A 17,926-nucleotide genomic window follows, 5' to 3' on the forward strand; every position below is an offset into this window, starting at 1 on the left:
CTCATGTGTTTACTCCCTAATGGCCCTAGGAGTGTGACAGGAGGAGAGTCAGAAAGCCACAGATAGAATGCTCCATCTAACCTAATTTGAGTATCACTGTCCCAAAGTCCACCATGACACCTGGTACATCACTAGCACTAGATAAATATTGATCTCTTTTTTTTTTTTGCCTTCACATCTTCTTTCCTGCTAAGTTGTATTTCTCTCTGCATCTGTGGCTACCCATGGGTTATTTGAGAGACGTAGTATTCCACCGAGATCCAGAGTATGCCTTACAGACAGATGAGTTCCAGAATTCCCAAATGAAAATGTCACTTCAGACAGTGATGCCAAAATGCAGACAGAATGGAGTCCGGAAGACTGAGTGGCTGGCCCTCAGTGGAGGGTGGGATCACTGGGGTGAAGGGTGAGGTCACTGGGATGGAGGGTGAGGTCACTGGGGTGAAGGGTGAGGTCATTGGGGTGAAGGGTGAAGTCACTGGGATGGAGGGTGGGATCACTGGGGTGAAGGGTGAGGTCATTGGGGTGAAGGGTGAGGTCACTGGGGTGAAGGGTGAAGTCATTGGGGTGAAGGGTGAGATCACTGGGGTGAAGGGTGAAGTCACTGGGGTGAAGGGTGAGGTCACTGGGATGGAGGGTGGCATCACTGGGGTGAAGGGTGAGGTCACTGGGGTGAAGGGTGAGGTTAATGGGGTGAAGGGTGAGGTCACTGGGATGGAGGGTGGTATCATTGGGATGAAGGGTGGTATTGGGATGAAGGGTGGGATCACTGGGGTGGAGGGGTGGGATCACTAGGGTGGAGGGTGGGATCACTGGGGTGGAGGGTGGTATCATTGGGATGAAGGGTAGGATCACTGGGGTGAAGCATCAGATCACTGGGGTGAAAGGTAGAATCTAGAGTGCTGTCTATCTGGAGAAGTAGGTCTGAGTGTAGTAGGAACTGAATGAGAGATGCTGAGAGTAGCACTGTGGAATGACCCCTACTGAGAGATGGGCAGTAAAGCCTCCCAATCTGCTGGCGTGTTCAGTATAAGAAACCCTCTCCCACAAGCCCCAGACCCCTTGCCTCTTCCTGCCCCTAGCACCCACTGTGTGCCTGCACCCCTTGGGAACTGGGATGGAAGACATAACTTCCTTCAGTATGTGCTTTCTTCCCTGACTGCTATCTCCATTTGGTTTCTGCTCAAAAAGCTCATTCAGCCATCAGTTTAGTGGCTTCTTTCTTCCTAGATTGTTTCTAAACTTTTGGCCTTTGAATAATAGCCATAAAAGTTGCTTCTTACTTCCTAAGGGGAATGAAGAGCCAACAGTTGAGTTAAGGCAGGCAGAGGGGAGCTGCTGTGCAGATTTCCCCATCATTAGTAAGTTTTCCTGACAGCACAAGGAAGTCTTTCCAGTCAATTCTTTGTAGTCAATTCTTGATCGCTGTCCTCCCGTTGTTAATATTGTTGTTAAACTCCTGATGCCTCACTGAGTGGAAAGCTAATTATAATAATTAACAGAGAACTCCTGAACTTGTCAAACTGGTAATTATAAACCACAGGGACTTTTATCATTAATAGATGCCGTGGAAAGTAAAGGCTCAGGGGTGCTGGCAGGGACAGGCATGCAGGAGATGTTCCTGTCCAGAGCCAAATCTGAATACCACCAGGACATGAGAACATGGCTTCCTTTGGCTCTGTGCCCAACACTTCAGTCTCTGCCTTCCAGAAAACTAGCCCTGAGTTTCCTGACACACATGCCTTCCCACTACCCCCCACCACACTTTTCCACTTTACTTACAAAGGATTTGTTTCACAATATTTCATTGAACATCTACTAAGTATGAGAGCTTACTTACTTCAGAAACCAGAGATAGAATTATGAATATAATATCTTACTTTGGCTATGTGGAAACATTGATGTTACAATTACGTTTGTTTACTTTCAATTTCTGCTTATGTGTCTATGATCATATCTAAGAAATTAACCCAGAAAATGTCATGGAATGTTCATTGTCTCCTAATAGTTTTAGAGTTTCCGGTCTTGTGTTTAGGTCTATAATCCATGATGAGTGTGGTGCTAGAAAGTAAGGGTTTATTTTCACTCATCTGTGTATGGCTTTCAGCTTTCCTAGATTACAACATTGTTTACACTAGGAAAGATATAGAAACAACTTTTGTCCATCAACACATGAATAGATTAAAACACATGGTACAGAAGACACAATGGAATATTATTGACCTTTAAAAAAGAGAAGACTTCATTGTTGGTGACAATTTGGATGGACCTAGAGGACAGTGTTAAGTGAAGTAAGCCAGGCACAAAGAGACAAATGCTATATGATTGATCTCCTTCATAGGTAGTATCTAAAATTATTGAACCCAGGAGTAGAGGAAAGAAAGATGGCTACCACAGAGGTAAGAGTGAGAATGCAGATATTGATCACTGGGTACAGAATTACAGTTAGATGTGTTGGATCTGATATTCTACTACACAACTAAGAGACTCCGGTTAACAATACATTATATATTTACATAGCTAAATGAAAAGGCTTCAAGTGTTACCACAAAGAAAAGATAAGTATTTGAAGTGACAAGTATGTTAATTATTGTGATTTGATCATTCCACAATGTGTACATGTATTAAACATCACACTGTGCTCCACAAATATATAATTATTATATGTCAACTAAAATGTAACTTTTAAAAAAGGTACAATATCAGTCTTCAAAGAGAATGTAGGGCTGCAAGATGTCCAAGAAGGGAAAGGCACTTGCTACAAAGCCTGAAGATCTGAGTTCAATCCTGAGGACCCACACAGTCAGAAGCAAGAATTGACTTCCAAAAGGAGTTCACTGACCACACCCACATCCGTACACACACGGATAAACAAGCAAATGAATAATATGGTGGCATGTCTTGCTCAGACTTGATGCAGGATGGAGGGGCTTGGTCCTGCCTCAACTTGATATGCCAGGCTTTCTTGACTCCCCATGGGAGGCCTTACCCTTTCTGAGGAGTGGGCAGGGAATGGGGTGAGGGGGAAGAAGGGAAGCGTGAGGAGGAGAGGGAATGGGGACCGTGGCTTGTAGGTAAAATGAATTAAAAATTTAAAGCAAAAAATAATAAAGAACAAATGAATAAAATATAACAAGTTTTCAAAGAGATTATAAACAGAGTCCTTTTATAGCATGGATTGCTATAGATACATAGAAGCGCATGCTTGCTGCAGCGTGAGGACAGAAATGGAGCTGATAGAATGGGGAATGACCTTGGCATCGAAAAGGTTCAGAACCATGGGCTAGAGTGATGGATGGCTCGCAGTGGTTGAGAGCACTTAGTACTCCTGCAGAAGACCCAGGTCCCATTCTCAGCATCCACATAGTGGCTCACAAACACCTGTAACTCCAGCAGAAGAATTGCTAAGGGTTTTATGCCAGCTTAGGCTATATAAGGAGACCCAGTCTGGGAACCCTCCATCAATACACAGGCACACACACACCCATATATACAACTATATCCATATATATATATACTCACTACTTCACCTCTTCTTGAGAAGACTGTCTCATATACAGAATCATTTGGTTAGTTCAAAGAATAAGATGCATGCTATTATCAAGATAATATTATTATCAGTAATGCTATAAGATAATATTATTATGCATAATGTTATAAGATAATCTTATTATGGGTAATGTTATGAGATAATACTATTATCTTTAAGAAAACACTGACTAATGTGGCCTGGGCATCATCTTGATTACACATGCACAGCTGTCATCCCTATAATGGCTTCTGTAGTCACCAATGAGAAACAGAGCTTCAGTTCTTTTTTCTAAGAAATAAACTCCATTTCCTTCTCCTAGGTTATCCTAGGAAGTCACAAATCACCTCACACGAGAGTAGCCTGAGTCCTTCCCCATGGAAGCCTTGAGAAGAGCCTGTGTCCCTTCACCAGCCTGTGGGTAGAAAGAACTTTGCCCTGCTTTGGGGCGTGGTCCTTCCTCCCTGCCCTTGATATTTGCAGAAACAACCACAGAAGGGTGGTTTGGAAAGGCTACAGTGGCCCAACCCTGGCTCCCACTGTTCTCTCCAATAGACCACCTCAATTCAGCCTACATTCTAAACAAAACTTTCTGGAGACTGTCCCCAGGACCTCACTACAACCACAGTACATCCTAAGTGTGACTTTGAGGTCTGTCCAGAAAAGGAACTCTTCGCGCAGTCGGCTAACTTGGACCCCAGCACAGATCCCAGGGAACAAAGTGGGGTGCAGTGGGCGATCTGAGGGACATGCGATGACCTGACTGTAGGGACCCAGCTGACTGGCAACCTGCTCCAGTCCAGCCAGGCACTGTTTGAAATGTGAGGGCTTTTTCTGGCAGGGTGAGAAGGGCCAAACCAGCGCGAGCAAGGGCCAGGCTTGGGCCCACTTCAAAGTTACTGGTTAGTTTTTATTTTTAGTTCAAGTTCAAAATTGTCACAGACGCCCACACACAAAAAACCCTCAGAGGCCTCCAGGCCAACAGCAGCTTTTGGTCTGGGCTGAAACAAGAAAGGAGCATACCACAGGCTCCTGAGAGAGAACTCAGAGGCAGGTCACCAGGACGTCCTGGAGTCTCTGAAGTGGCATGGTGGCCTCTGTGGGAAGTCCAGAGGAAAGGGAGATCAGATAGGACTTCAGGACATATGATCAAAATCCCCCCACTTGCAGATGAGTTCCACGTCTCCTTTGCAATGAGGGGAGAGGGTCAGGGTAGGCTAGCTTTATCGGGCTTCCTTCTTGCCAGAACCACAAAAGACCAATTTCATCCGTGAGAGCTTTTGTCTTCAGAAGGGCTGCAGCTCATCCCGGGAGGAGCCATTGTTTCTTCCAAGGGTTTTTAGATCAGCCGCGGCTCCTGGCGCCCTTCTCTCTTTGTGCTCCTGCTCCCCTGGACATAAACAACAAATGGTCCCTTTCACCCTGGAGATAAGATTATGCTTCTCCCAAAGTCACCGCTGTCCTCTTGCAGTTTCTGGAACTGTTTGAATAATGAGCCTCCTTCATCGGGACTGCAGAGTCCCTAGACAGGCCAGGTGGGCAGTGCTTGCAGGGGCTTACCCGGGCCTCACAGTGGGCAACTGCCCAACAGAGCCCTTTATGCGACATTGGCCTGGCGTACTTGGGGTTTGATTTGGTTTTGTTTTGCAAATGCTCATATATACTGGACTCTTTCCTTTCTGCCTTTGATTTTTTTCTCCTGATACTGGAAATGATATTTTTGTACATAGAATTCCGTCCCTACCCTCCAGTAACGGTGGAAATCTTCAGCCTCTCATTTTTTTCCACCTCCTGGAAGCTGCTATGGTGCCCGGGTGGACTCGCTTGGGGAGTGGAGGTGATTCTTGCCAGAGTAGTCAACAACACTGAGCCAGCATATTTTCTGGAAGCTCTCCTTCCTTTGGGATACTATCCTCTCCACCATTGCCTGCTGGACTTCAGGATAGAAGACCTGGATTTGGGTCCCAGCTGTGCTCCTGCCTAAGACTGTGACCTTAGGCAAGCCTCTTTAATCCTTAAGCTTTCCTTTCTTAATCAGTTAGAATTGGTGGATAATTCCACCAACTGTATATCTGGAGAATAATGACGGATGGGAAACTAGACCGTATGTTATAGACAAATGCCAAGAGCTGTGACCACCATCAATCTTACGGCTGCTGTCCCTATCATTAATATAATAACCTGTGGGTCACCTGCTTAATGGTCAATGGCCAGATCTGTTTGCAGACTAACATAGCTGTGTGTGAGCTTATGCTAATTATTAAGCTTCTGTGCCTTAACTTTGTTATTGGCAAGCACAGGACTAGTGAAGACTGTCGATAGATTTAAAGGAGACAGCACAGGTAGAGCAAGTGTTGCACAGCAAGTTCTTAAAGAGTGTCACTTCCCTTTTCTTTTCACTTTGTATTAATTCCTCTAGGCATCCCTGCAGTGTTATTAAATTCCTATTGTATGGCAGCACTTATGCCAAGCACTCAGAATGCAAGTGCTAAAGACTTGAGAGAAACCTATTGTGTGGCTAAGGTGACCAAGAGAAGACAGTGGTTCTGCAGGAAGGAGATAAGGCTGGAGGACACAGGGGACTGGTTAGGACACACACACACACACACACACACACACACACACACACACCAAAACCCATTCTGTCAAAGGGTCACACCTAATTTGAGAGTCTTCAGAACCTCTCAGATGATATATCAAGGAAAAGGCATGGTTAGGTGTGCATTGTGGAAAGGCCATTGTGTTGTGAAGGATGGAGGAGGATTGCTATGGATGGAATAGAGGCAGGAAAGTCAACTGAGAGGTATGGAACGAGTTCAGAAGACAGATGAGGACTCCAGTACACAGTTCGAGGGTGTGTGTGTGTGTGTGTGTGTGTGTGTGTGTGTGTGTGACTTCCTTAGCCTGGTGAAAGTTCAGCTGTGTAAAATCAGGACTAAACATTGACCTAGGTATCTGGGTCAGGAGTGAGAGAGGGTGCTGATGTCATCAGTCTGGAGAGGGAACACATTGACCCAGATGACCTATTTGAGTGAGACCTTCTTCAGAACACAGAGAAATCAAGAATAGGGTCAGTTCTACGACACACAAGAAGGACAGGGTGAGATTAAGAAACCAACTTCCTTTCAATATAAAAGAAAAAAGGGATTTTCTTTGAGCCTAATGTCTTTGTGTGTTTTAGAGTCCCATAAATAAAACAAGGACCCATATGATCCTTTTGTATGAAGATAGCTATGGCATTACTTTGTAACACCTTATAGCTCTAAAAACTATGCAAAAGATACAAATCATTATTCATAGATCCATAGGTAATTCTAATTTTGTTTTTATGTTCTTTTGTGTTTTTAAAATATTCCATCATGAAAAAAACATTATTTTATAATGACAAAAATGCATTTTATCTCAATGGAATAAAACAAGAAAAAGATTTGAATAGACACAGAAGAGATTTTCCAGGTAATCAATAAACATGGGGAAAATGTTCTGGAAAATCCCAATGTGAAGCCATTACATATGCAGCCAAATAGAAAATGGAAAAGATGGAAAATATCTGATGGACTTATTAGCTACAATATACAGGGAACCCAAAAAGCCAAACAATAAGAAAACAAACTGTTGTCAGTTAAGAGGGTAATGAGAATAGCAGGTCAGAAAAGTCTAAATAAATATGAATGGCAATTAAATGTATGAGAAAATTGCTCATTCTTATTTATCATCAGAAAAGTTCAAATCTACATTGAAATTCCCTTTACCCCACTCAAAACGGCACCCATTTTTTAAAAAATTGATTTGATGGGTTATTTGAAAAAGACACAATTGTTGGACAGATGGGGGATGGAGGAGGAGTTGGGGGAAGGATGGTGGTGAATATGATCACATTATATTGTATGAGATTCTCAAATTTTATACTTGCAAAGAAAAGGCATCCTTTTGTTAGGATAATTAATTTGGAATGAAATAAATATGTTTTAAAAACAAATGTTGGCATGGATATAGAAAAAAAGAACACATACATTGCTTGTGAAATATAAATTAATCTAGCCTCTGTGGAAATCAGTATGGCTTCTCAATAATTAGAAATGTATCCACAATGTGACCCAGCTATCCCACTATTGGGCTTTCACCCACTGGACTCTAGGTCAACCAATTACAGCCACACTTGAGAATCAGTGTTTGCTGAGCATTTTCCATAATAGCTAAGTTACAGAGCTATCGTAGGTGTCCAGCAACAGAGGATAAGAAAAATGTGACATACGCACACTGGAACTGTAACTAAGAATAGCGCTATATTGTTTGTGGGGAAAATTAATATAACTAGAGGTAATGATTTTAAATAAATATAGTTACTAAGTTTTCCATACTGAATTTATTCCTATAATATATATTTCATAAAATCATATATGGTGTACATGTAAGAAGACAGACATTTATATGAAGACAAAGCCAATTCATGCCATTTGAAGTCTAGATGGTGTCTACCCTCATGGGAGATATAACTAGAAGGGAACATAACCAGGTCTGTTAGAGTTATACCAATACTTAAACTTTTAATATTTATTTTTCCTATAGGTGGCCCTTCTGATGATATATTGAATTCTATGATATGTTTATGTATATTATACCTCAATAAAAAGTTACTATTTATAAACAGTCTAAAAACAAACTAAAATAGAGTTACATTAGTAAGAGATTAGTGATTATGGTAGTAATTATGATGATTTTTCAACTTCATAGGATTGAAATGCACCTAGGATACAAATACCTGGGTGCGTTTTCAAGAAGGTTTAAAGAGGTGGAACCCACCCTGAATATGGGCAGTAGCATCACATGGGCAAGGGTTCCCAGTTGAATAAACATGAGAAAGCATGAACACCAGATTTCGTCAGTCTGTTTCTTGACTGTGGACATAATATGACCAGCCACCACATGTCCCTGCTATCATGTCTTTCCTTCCATGATGGACTGTGAGCTAAAATTGATACTCCCTTTCTTTTTTCAGTCATCTTGTCATAGAAACAAGACAACAGCTGATACAGTTTGAGGTGATACATAAAACTCCTCTATCTTTCCTACCTGGAGGTGGTGTCTACATGATAAGAAATAACAAACAAGTATTAGGAATAGTAGCACAGATATAAGGCAAGAAATAAATATATGCTTTATATAGCCATTAAACATCAGGATCTGACACAGAAAAAGTACTTGGGATGACATCTAAGAGCAAGTATTCAGTACCAGGAATAAAAAGATGTTATCACCACAGACCCTACATGCCCTACAGACTTCAAAAGACTACAAAGTTGTTACAACCTACTTCAAACCAATACCTTTGAAACTGAAAACATAATGAACATTTTTCTAAGATAAAAAGATGTAAGAAGAAAGAAATCTAAATAGTTTTATCTAAGAACTCAAAGTAGTTAAGACTTCTCTCTGTCTCTGTCTGTCTCTCTCTTTTCCTTTCCCTCCCTCCCTCCCTTCCTCCTTCCCTCCCTCTTTCTTCCTTGCTTCCTTTTTCTTCCTTCTTTCCTTCATTTCTCTTTCTTTCTTTCTTTCTTTCTTTCTTTCTTTCTTTCTTTCTTTCTTTCCTTCTTTCTCTCTTTCTTTCCCTTTCCCTCTTTGGCTGTTGATGACTTATGCAGTTAAATCTACCAATGTTAAGTTAGAAATAGGCCAGTCTAGACGCACAATGGCTCATCAGGTACAGGCACTTTCTGCCAGGCAACTTGAGTTCAATCTCCAAGTCCCACAAGATAGAATGACGGAACTGACTCTTGAAAGTGTCCTCTGATTTTGACACATATGACATGACATATTCATGCATGCATTGGCACAGACATACAGACACACACACACACACACACTTAACAATAAATAAAATTTAATTTAGTTTGAGATAGTGATGGTTTTTATGAATTTTCCCAGAAACTTTCAAAAGAAGTAATAGTCCTCAATTCAGTCAAAAGTTTAAGAAATCTTGACACCAAAATCTGATAAGAAAATGTGTAAATCAACTTCACTTACAAACCTACATGCAGAATCCTTAAACCTGATCACACACACACCCAAGACTAAAATATTTATTACAAAAATTCTAGCTAGGATTAATATTTGAAAATGTAACCTGTAACAATCACAGTATAAAGAGGATAACTGATACTAGTCTTTCTGCAGTAACAGGAAAATTAACTACTCAAAACCAATATATATTTGTGGCCTTTTAAAAATCTGTAGGCATAGGAGAAGCAAGAGCTAGGTACAACAGAACATATCTGTAATACCAACACTTGGGAAATTGGGGAAGAGGGATTTCAAGTTCAATGCTAAACTGTGATACACTGTGAGACCCTACCTCAATTAGTTATACAAGATTATTTTATGAGAAAAAGCATTAATAGAAAGCAAACAAACAAACAAAAAACAGTGCTGGAGAGAAAGCTCAGCATCTAAGAGCATGTACTACCCTTATAGAGAACGGAAGTTTGATTCCTAGCACCCACATTGGTTGGCTCCAAACTGCCTGTAAGAGCTTGAGGGGATGCCCTCTTCTGGTCACCTCAAACACTGCACACACATACATAAATAATACACAAACAATAAGCACATAAACAATAAAATAAATATTTTTAAAATAAAGTATCATTTTTACTTAATGAAAATACTAAAAGATTCCCCTTTAATCATTTGAAGAGAAAAATAAACCGAGAATGGAGTTCTTTTCAAATGCAGGAGAGACAATGCACCAAGAAAAAAGGAAAAGGATGCATAATAAAGAGTTAGCTAAAATTGTCGGTGTTTGAATACGCTATTATCTTGGTGACAGAAATTCTAAAAGAATATTTAAGATGATCAGAATTTTAAAAATTATTTAGCAAGGTTGCTGGATAGAAGGGTAATATACAATAATCAAGTGTGTGTTTGTATAATGTTGACAGAGTTCATATATGAATTATTTTTTAGGTTATGGTAACACTCAACAGTGTCAGCAAATAAAAATTATTTCCTGGTATTTTATGTCTGTTGACACCCCTGTGGATAATCTATGCTCAATCTTGACTGTGTATTCACTTCAGTCTCCATCTGTCCATGCATTTTCCTTGCTGCTTCTTCTTTGTGATAGTGAAAACATTATTCTGAAGATTAATTATACAAGTGCAGTGGGTCGAGAAAGTAAAATATTATTAAATAACAGCAAAAGATGGAAGATCGTGTCTTTAAACTACAGGACAATACGTGTGAGAACAGCCCAGCCATCAAATCAAGCAAGGGCACTGAAGAACAGAGGGAGCAGAGAGCCTTCTCTGTAAGTGGAGCTGGAACATTTGGATATGGCTAGTGTGCTTTGGGGAGTTACATCCTTCATCTGTCTGCCGTTGTGGTACACCTGCCTGTGCTAAGACTCATTTCAGGTGTCTTTCATGCCTGAAAAGGACAAGTGTCTCCATAAGGCTTCCATTTGGCAATGTGATGTGCTGGTTCTATGGCCTAAGGGCAAAAGAGGAATTCCTTGAAAGGGCATGAAATTACTGTCCATGGAGAAACAAAGGCTACCCACTTCTACTCATCCAAGATGGAACTGAGAAGGGGTAAGACTAAGCAGAAGCAGGTAGTTAATAAGATTCTGCAGAGTGGCAGAGGGCTCTGCTCAAAAGTTGAAAGCTCTTACACACCATAAAAGATGGATGTCCCAATTTAATACTAATTAGTGAGAAAGGTACTTGGAAAGAGGGAAATTTTCAATGGCCATACGAAAATGATCAGCTTTATTGGTTGTGATGGTTAGCTTTAACTGTCAACACACAGAGGCTAGACTCACTTGAGAAGAGAGACTCATTAAGGAGTGTCTGTTTGGGGTTGGTGATGTCTTCCTTTAGCTAATTGACATGGGGTTAGTCCCACCGTGGGTGGCACCATTCCCAAGACAGGGTTCTTGGGCTGGATAAGAATGAAGCTAGCCTGAGGAAGAAAAGAAACAGACATCACAGGTGCATTCTTTTCCTCTCAGCTTGTAGCCTTGGTTGTAGTGTGACCAGCTGCTTCAAGTTGTTGACTTCCCCTCAGTAATGGACCTTGACCTGGAATTGTAAGCAAAATGAACCCCTTTCTCCCGTGAATTGCATTTGATCAGAGTGTTTAATCACAGCAATGGAGATTAAACTAGAACAATATACACTTATGTTCATATATGTGTATGTATAGGCACATACATAAGTCCATTATATAAAAGTTCAAAACTAGATAAAATTAATCAAGAATATCAGATAGGGTCAATAGGCATAACTTCCAGCTGGAAGGGTGTGTGTGTAATGACACAGTGACCACAAGGGACCTCTAGGTGCCAGGGATATTTGATTGCCCAGTGTGGGTGACCATTTCACGGGCATTCGCTTTATGCTAATTTATGAAACTATATAAAGTATAGTATTTTGCACATATTTCTGTATGAATGCTGAACTTCAGCAAAAAAATAAATGTTTCTAAGGAAAAATAAAGCGTAAATGTCCACAGGCCATTAGAAACAGTTTAAGCCCCGGACAATCCAAGTAGATTGAGAAGAAAAGGTCAGTGAGACTTTGTGAGCAGAGGAAAATTAACAAAAATATGAGAGCTGTTCAAATAGCAAATTCACAGAAAATGAAACTCCTTTTTTTTTTCTCCCACAAAGTCAACACTCAGCTTCCTTTCTTTCCCCCTTTCTTTTTCAAGTCTTTTCAAATCTGAGAGGCAGACTGCCTGCTTTGCCAGTTTCTGCACTGAAACTGGCTCCCCTCAGCCCACACCCCTCCCCCACTGCAAGGTAAACTAGTTTCAGCTGAGGGAAGGCTTGGATCACAGGCTACTCCCTGTCTCCTGCCTTTCTCTGTGACTGACTCTCCTGTTGTTTAACACTCACTGTGTTGGTCATCAGAATGCCAAGAGCCAGCGCAACCGAAAGATGTGTGGCTTAGCATCACAGGCCTGGCAATGGGTACTTGATTACCTGACATTTCTGGGCCTCAACTTCCCCTTAAATACAACAGGGTGAACAAAATGCATGGCTCCTGAAGTGTGTGTGTGCGCGCGCGCACACACACACACACACACACACACACACACACAGGAAATCTCAAGGTACTAGGTACCAGGGAGAGACTGTACCCTCTTTGTTCCCATCTCCTAGGAAACCCCCATTTCAGGTGTCAATATCGCATGCTCTCTTAACCCTCCTCCCTCCACCACATCAGGGAAGAATCTGATATCAGTAATTTATATTCCAAGGATTGATTGATTATTCTCCAACTGGAGCTCAGCCAAGCGTTTGCATTTTATGCCTTTTATCCCTAATTGTGGCATGAAAGACTTTTTCCCTTGTTAAAGGAATTGGAGACATCAGCAAGAAGGTGGGAGGCTCTGGGGGAGGGGGAGGGGAAGCCTGAAATCACATTAACCAGATTCTGCTGGTTCTGAAGGTGAATTTGAGTTTGCCCTTTTCAAGTTCCTTTTATTCTGATGGAGATGGAGTGAAGGGAGAGAGACAGACTCATGGGTTCTGAGTCCCGGATAGAGATGAGGAGAAGACAGGCATCTATGGAGGCTAGTAAAATCCAAGCCATAGAAATGTTGAAAGAAAGATAATCTGGTCAGTTATTTTTGGGGACCCAATGAAGCCGACCTGACAAGGAGGTCCATTCCTGTCCTGCCCTGCAGTGCCCACTGACACCCACTCTGCTCTGAACCCTGCCATGCAGTCTCCTCCAGCCTCATCGGATCCCTACTCTTTCCCTCTTACCCAGAACATCAGGAGGACTTCCAGTTGACATCATTCTGCTTTTAAAAAGTGTTCATCCCTCAATCCTCCTCACCTGGCACCCTAGAAATTATCTCTAGACATCACTTATTAGTTGTATCTCTATACACAGTATTTCCAAAGACCAAAATATGCTTTTGTAATGTTCTGTGTTAACACAGGCGTGGCAGGCCTGAAATGTTTAAAGAAAGGGGGAAATGAAGAGACATGTAAGAAACAGAAGAGGAGCCCTGAGAACAAACTGATGCAAATTATCAAAACCATGACAGCTCAAAGAGCAAATTGAGTGGAAAAACCAACAGGGGTGAACCAAGAGGGATGAGAAGAGCAGAATGCCCCAGATCTTGCCTACCCCAATCCCTACTGCCTGGAGGCATAATTTTGATAAACAGGCTCTGGGTTATAACAGAGAGAAAGCAGACTCTCTGAGATGATACTGAATGATTGCAGAGGGAGTGGCTGGGAATGGCATTGGGGCAGAACTCCTACAGCCAACCAGAACCAAGTAGCCAGACCCAAGCAATAGAATGGATTGAAGTGAGCGATAGGGAAGCCAAACCTGGTGTCACAGAAGCCTGAGCGACAGGTAGTCATTCTGTAATAGAAGTGGCTGGCTCAGCATGGCCAGGTCCAGGGAGGTCTGGAGTCAGTCCTCTGGCCTGGGGACAGAAGATAGGAAAAGCATGAGCCTCTGAGGGTTGTTGGAAACTGGGCTTGGAACATGGACAAGTGTGTAATGGGAAGGTGAACTAGTACCACTTGCCCCAGAAATGTCCCTGGAAGTTCATGTTTTCCCTGTGACACCCCCATTCTCCCCACTTCTCTTTTCCCGCTCTCCCAATTCTCCTGATACACTGACCCAAATTCTCACTTAGGACAGAGAATGAAAGGCTCTGTTCCCAAGTCATCATGCTGGAAGCAAATGGCCTCTTGCACATTGGTATTAAAATTTGAATATGGGAAAGAAAAAGAGAGTGGAGAGGGAAGTAGCTAAATTAGCAATGCTCACTCAGCGTGGTTTTGCTTTAATCCAGGCCTGTGAGCTTGACAGGGCTCAGAATAAACGAAAGCAGATGTGTCCATCACGCCAGCGGATATATTGCTACTAATCCCAGACAAGACAGCAAAAACACATCATGCCTGGGCCCCACACTGTGTCGGTCTTAATCCGCCTCTAATTGCGCTGGGCACAATGCCTGCACACCTCTGTCCTCTGAGTTCCATGGTGTCTGCTCCCTCATGAAGTTGACCTCAGCCAAAGCAGCTCTTTTGGCTGGGGCAGAGTTAGAGCTGAGTTTGAACAGCCCCAGGCAGGGGGCAAAGAGGGTGATGCTGCCAATGTGGCAGGAAGGGGACTCAGCCAAGTGGCAGGAGTGATCCTGGTGTTGCGGCTCCAAAACTGGTTAGATGAGGAAGTTTGTGTGTGGATGCTTAATATGACTCCTGACACAGTAACACTTCCCAATCCAATTTCTCCCAAAAGCAGTTTTCATTTATTCAAGGCCCGTTCTATCACACACATTTCTTAGTTGATAAACAAAAAAGATAAGTATTGTTTGAGGGAGTGGCTACTTCGTATGAAATGGGGGGGGGGAGTTGTCAGAGTCACTCATCCCAGAATTGTCCCGGAAGTCATCACTTTCTCTATGACACCGAAGTCCTCTTTCCTTTCCATTTTCCTTCCCATCCCCGAATATATACAGTGGATACACTGGCCCAAATTCTCACTCAGGACAGAGGAATCAGAGGCACTGTTCCCGTGTCATCTGAGAGGAAAGAAATTTATAGTAAAAAGGAGAGTCGCAAAAGCCAGGCTTGTAATCCAAATACTTAGGGATGCTAAGACAGGAGGATCACAACTTTAAGTTCAGACTGAACAACAACATAGAGAGAGTTCAAGGCCAGCCTTGACAGTTCAGTGAGATGCTGTCTCAAAAATGAAAGAAAAATAAGAATATTTACCTATATGTATGCTTTTAACAGTGCAGAAATGCATTCCATAATATAATACTAGCATAGATTCCGTATAATCATTTAACTGTGTATATACATGTGTACATCTGTGTGTATAAAGACACATTGCAAACACATCTATGTCTATTTCTATGCATGTGTATGTGTATTTCATGATCATTGATATCATGTAATAGACACAACTCTGCTACATCTCCAAAGCTTGATGTCCATCTGGCTTGGTGGCAGACCTTCATAATCCTAGCACTGGGAAGCAGAGGAAGGAGGGGTGCAAAACCAAGGCGAGTGTGGGTACACAGACTGTCATAAAACATTTTTTTTGCTGTTGTCTTAGCTAGGGTTTCTGTTGTTGTGAAGAGACACCATGACCACAGAAACTCTTATAAATGAAAAACATTTAATTGGGATGGCTTGTATTTTCAGAGGTTTGTTCCAGTATCATCATGGTGTGACAATTTGGTATGCAGGCAGACATGGTGCAGGAGAAGGAGCTGAGAGTCCTACATCTTGATCCACAGGCGACAGGAAGTGGCAACACTAAGCCAAGCTTGAGCAAGGGAGACCTCAAAGCCCACCCCCACAGTGACACACTTCCTCCAACAAGGCCACACCTACTCTAACAAAGCCACACCTCCTAAAATACCACTCCCTATGAGCTTATGGGGGCCAATTACATTCAAGTTCCCACAACTGTCATCATGGTTCTATAACAGCACCCATACATCTATTTCTGTCTGCTAACTACCATATACTACTCCGTTGAATCAATTTAGCATTATTTTTTATTTGTAATCGTGGTCCAAATTCCACACCTGTGGACGAGATGATATAAAATAAATAGTGACTCTTTGTTTTCCAACTCATTAACCTGTACTTCAATTCTCCCTTGGTTTGTTAATACAAAACATTATCTTGTTGAGTGCTAGCAAACTTACTTCGGGCTATTGGTTCAGTTAGCTGAAGCTTCTGCCTTTGAAGAGCATCTCTCAGGGTGTCCCCTGTCCTCTGTGGTTCCCATAGCATCACTACTATCATGGAACCTCTGGCTGTGGCTGACCCTGAATCTATACCCTGCGGGATGAGCCTAGTTTCCCTGAGTGTGAGAATCCACTGTCTTCCTACTCAGAGAAGAAAAGGTGTCCATAGCCTTCCGGTTCTTCACCCTTTGGGGCTCTCACATCTGGCTCAGCCCTGCTGTCTGCCTAGCTGGCTGTGCTGTGTCAGATAGCTTTCCTCTGATGTTGCAAGCTACCTCCATCTTGAGCCACCTAGAGCTTTCCTGTGAGTATTTACTGCCAATCAGCTGCCTGGGACCTCCTGTTCTCATCAGTTAGAAATTGCGACCAGGTGAAGAGTGGTGTCTGGGCGCCAACAGGCAGTTAGTTTAGTGCTCTGGAGTGCTAAGGGAGAGAGAATGAGACTAAAATTCAGAGGTTGGCAGTTCTGGATCTGGGTCTAAAGGCCAGAAACAGGTCTTGGGGCTCAGTTCTGAGGTTCAGTGCTCAGAGCCTCACTGTCAGTGGCTCTGTTCTGAGTGACTGGTGGTCCGTGTGATGGGAAGCAGCAGCAGTAATTGGTCAGTTATGGCTCTCAAGCCCTCCCAGGACCTTCGTTTCTTACCAGCGGAATCTTGGTGCATGCATGTCAGGACCCTTGGCTCCTTGAGCTTAGCAGCTTCCTGGAACTCTTTCAGGGGTCTGGGCCTATGGCCTGTCACCTTCAATTCTCCACAGCATTCTACAGTCTTGACCTTCTACCTCTCTTCACTGACCTTCATGGTTTCATGTGCCTGTGGTCCCCAGGTGTTTACTCATGGTCACTCTCTGGATTCTCCACAGGCCTTCTTGGCGATGTGGTAACTGTCCTCTTGTGGTACCAGCTCAGCCTGATCCACCCACAGCGCACAGATCACAACCAGGTGAGAACAGCCTAGACCCAGGGCCACAGACAACGGGGATGACGCAGGTGAATGACACAGAGCACAAGATGGCTCAGTGGCTAGAAACGCTTACCACAGGGGCTGACACCCTGAGTTCAATCCCAAGGGTCTTCATACGCATTCATCACTCAAACAAAATAAATATACATTTTTTTAGATTTTTTAATTAAATTAGAAACAAGGTTGCTTCACGTGTCAATCCCAACTCCCTCTCCCTCCCCTTCTACCCCTGCCCTCTCACCAACCGCCCCAACCCCTGACTCAGTCCCCACTCTGTTCCCCAGGGAGGGTGAGGCCCTTCATGGGGCGTGTCCAGAGTCTGTCATTTCTTTCAGGGAAGGGCCTAGGCCCTACCCCAAGAGTCCAGGCTAAGAGAGCATCTCTCATTGTGGGATGGGCATCTAAAGTCCATTTGTATGCCAGGGATAATTATTGATCTACTACCCAAGGCCCCATAGATTGCCTAGGCCTCCTCACTGACACCCACATTCAGAGGGTCTGGATCAATCCCATACTGACCTCTTAGCAATCAGTCTGGGGTCCAAGAGCTCCCCCTTGTTCAGGTTTCTGTGGGTTAAACAAGCCCAGTCTTGACCCCTTTGCTAATCAGTCCTCCCTGTCTGTCACTGGGTTCCAGGAGTCAAGCTCAGTGTTTACCTGTGGGTGTCTGCCTCTGCTTCCATCAGTCATTGTTTGG

At 42.9% G+C, this 17,926-nt stretch overlaps 1 long non-coding RNA gene across 1 annotated transcript in view; it reads right to left on the minus strand.

Annotated features, from left to right (window-relative positions):
- Window positions 1-13,969, minus strand: part of LOC121133490 — a 34,037-nt gene extending 20,068 nt beyond the window's left edge. The window contains exon 1 of the long non-coding RNA XR_005870339.1: window positions 13,876-13,969. This is a non-coding gene — a long non-coding RNA (uncharacterized LOC121133490). The remainder of the gene's footprint in view (window positions 1-13,875) is intronic.
- Window positions 13,970-17,926: the final 3,957 nt, after the last annotated feature.

Source organism: Mesocricetus auratus, unplaced genomic scaffold, assembly GCF_017639785.1.
Source record: "Mesocricetus auratus isolate SY011 unplaced genomic scaffold, BCM_Maur_2.0 Super-Scaffold_100022, whole genome shotgun sequence".
Taxonomy (NCBI): domain Eukaryota; kingdom Metazoa; phylum Chordata; class Mammalia; order Rodentia; family Cricetidae; genus Mesocricetus; species Mesocricetus auratus.